Source organism: Colobus angolensis, unplaced genomic scaffold, assembly GCF_000951035.1.
Source record: "Colobus angolensis palliatus isolate OR3802 unplaced genomic scaffold, Cang.pa_1.0 Scaffold121, whole genome shotgun sequence".
Classification (NCBI taxonomy): domain Eukaryota; kingdom Metazoa; phylum Chordata; class Mammalia; order Primates; family Cercopithecidae; genus Colobus; species Colobus angolensis.
The window spans coordinates 6,903,437-6,906,750 of record NW_012113253.1 but is presented as its reverse complement, the minus strand read 5'-3'; positions in this window follow the sequence as shown (position 1 = coordinate 6,906,750).

Sequence of the window (3,314 nt, the reverse complement as noted above, 5' to 3'; positions counted from 1 at the left end):
AACTGTGCTTACGAAAAACAGGTGTTTGCCTCATGTGCATAAACTACATTCAATATTGACTAGATCTTTCTCTTCTCTTCTTTCAGATGTGGATTTTATGGAATAGGTGCTACGTGGAGGAATCCTGAGTCATGGCCAAACAGCAAATGCCAGCAAGAGTAGAGTAGGAGGCATTTCTGTGTACACCTTGGGAAAAAGTCCATTCCTCACTTGGTTTCATTCCTGGCCTGAGCCACTGTGTCCTCCACCTGAAGCCCTAACCTCTCCATTACTGACTGGATCCCAAAGTGCCACAGTTCACCTGCATGAGGAGGGGGTCAAAGGTATGTCCACACCCTGCGACCAATTGTTGCTGTGGCCGCAGGTGTAAGAGTTCCTATCTGAGACAGACCTACTCTCTTCAGCCACTGGTTGATGCCACAGATCCCTGACTGTGACATCTGGAGCCAGCTCACCTGGTTGTGTAGATTCAGAAATTTTTATTCTTTTTCCCTCTGAGGCCTGCATGCTCTGACCCTGTGGCTTATGTAACAATACTAGCTAATATCACTGTGAGCCATGTATTGTCCTGAGCACTTAAATTACATTAATTTATTTTATGCTCACATTACCCTATGTGGAATGTATAATTATTGTTATCCCCACTTTACAGACAAGAAAACTGAAAGTGAGAGGCTAAGTCATTTGCTGATATGACATCTAAATGGCAGAGCTCAGAAACCTCAGGGATTAGAGTGAAGTGGGTAAGTATACAGACCCTGGAGTCAGACCAGCTTCATCAGACTGTTTGACCTTGGGTGATGGTGTAATTTCTCAGAGCCTTGTCTCCTCATCTGCAAAATGGAACTTCACATTCTCAGTGTATTCCAGGCGTTCTCTGTCCTCTTCTTGGCCTACTTTCTCCTCCTGGGTGATCTCCTTCCACTTTGTAGCTTTAAAGGCTGCCTATATACTGATGATTTGCAATGTTGGATCTTCAGACTCACTCTGTCTCATGAACCCCTAGTTCTTTTAGTCACTTGATAATTTCTGCTGGAACATCCATTTGCATTATACAGCTGGTGAAAAGGAACTACTGCTTTTCCTTACCCAAGTCCTTCCTCCTCATCATCCCAATCTCAGTGCGTGGTACCAGCATCTACCCAGTTGCTCAGGTGAAGAGCCTAGAATTAGAATTGAATTTCTCTTTTTGCTCACCCCGCAATCAATCTTTCATTAAATCATCTTGGCTAACCTCTAAAATATTCCTGAGTGTACATCATCTTCACTGTTTCCAGTCACAGTGGTCATCCCAGCCTATGATCTCCAGTCTTAATCACTACATGACCTTCTAATGGGTTTCCCTGCCTCCATCCTTGCTGTCAGTTACGTATCTTCACATCTCTGCTTAAAACCCCTCCATGGCTTCCTGATGTTCCAGGCGAAAATCCAAACTCCTTTCCGTGGTCAGCATGGTCCTACTTCACCTGGTCTCTTCTTCCTCCTCCCTGCCCTCCTACCTGCTCTCTCCTTGTTCCCTGACGGCAGGATGTTTGTCTATTTTGTTCACTGCTGGATCCTCAGAGCCTAGAATGGTGCCTGACACAGAGCAAAACTCCTTACATATTATTTGTTGAAGGAGTGAATGAATGACTTGTGTGCCTGGCTCGGGTGGTACCTTCTTTCTCTCCTCCAAACCATAGTTTGTTGTTGTTGTTGTTGTTTAAGACAGTGTTTTGCTCTTGTTGCCCAGGCTGGAGTGCAGTGGTGTGATCTTGGCTCACCACAGCCTCCACCTCCTGGATTCAAGTGATTCTCACACCTCAGTCTCCCAAGTAGCTGGGATTACAGGCACGCGCCACCACACCTGGCTAATTTTCTTGTATTTTTAGCAGAAACGGGGTTTCACCATGTTGGCCAGGCTGGTCTCAAACTCCTGACCTCAGGTGATCCACCTGCCTCGACTTTTCAAAGTACTGGGATTACAGGTGTGAGCCACCGCACCTGGCTACCGCCACACTTTTTCGTGTCCCAGGGCAGTTGCAGCTACTGTTCCTTCTGCCTCTAGTCTCTTCCTGAAGCTCTGCAGGGCCACATCTTCCCTGTCTCTCAGGTCTTAACTCAGTTGTGAGCTCCTCAAAGAGACCATCCCTGAACATTGAAGTAGACTAGCACCCTTCCACAGTGCTCCAGCATGTCACTCCATTTCCCATAGCACCACATACAAGCACCTGAAATAATCTTTAGGTTTTTTTGTTTTTATTTATTTATTTTGGAGACAAGGGACTCGTTCTGTCACCCAGGCTGGAGTGCAGTGGTGCAATCTCAGCTCACTGCAACCTCCGCCCCTCACGCTTCCACCTCAGCTTCCTGCGTAGCTGGGACTACAGGTGGGCACCACCACGCCTAACTCTTTGTATTTTTGGTAGAGATGAGGTGCAATGTTGCCCAGGCTGGTCTCAAACTCCTGAGCTCTAGTGATCCACCTGCCTCGGCCTCCCAAAGTGCTGGGATTACAGGCGTGAGCAAACGTGCCTGGTTTAATCGTCAGTGTTTATTTAGGTTGAATTGCCCATCTTCCCCCATGAGAATGTGTCTTACTGACAGGGACCTTGCCTGTCTTATTCATTGCTCTATCCTAGCACCCAGAATAGTGCATGGCACTTAATAGGTGCTTAATAAGCAATTGTGAGCTGACTGTTGTTGTTAAGATTAAATGTACATTAAAACACCGTTTTGGAAAACTAGCTGTTTCTTTTTCTTTTCTTTTTCTTTTTCTTTTTCTTTTTTTTTGAGATGAAGTCTTGCTGTATTGCCCAGGCTGGAGTGCAGTGGTGTAATCTTGGCTCACTGCAACCTCCACCTCCTGAGTTCAAGTGATTCTCCTGCCTCAGCCTCCAAGGAGCTGGGACTGCAGGCTTGTACCACCACTCCTGGCTAATTTTTGTATTTTTAGTTGAGACAGGGTTTCACCATGCTGGCCAGTCTGGTCTCGAACTCCTGACCTCAAGTGACCTGCCCACCTCAGTCTTACAAAGTACTGGGATTACAGACGTGAACCACCATGCCCAGCCAAAACTGGCTGTTTCTAATAAAGTGAAGCATTCACTTACAGGGAAAGCATTCTACTCCTAGGAACATACACAAGATTAATGAGCACACACATCCAGAGGAAGCCTTGCACAAGAATGGTCATAGTAGCCTGATTCAAAATAGTAAAAAACTGGAAATAATCCAAGCATTCATTGATAAGGAAATAAACAAACTGTGGTCTGTTTGTAAGTGAAATATTGCTGACCATATTTAAGAATGACCACATTTAATAATGACTTAAA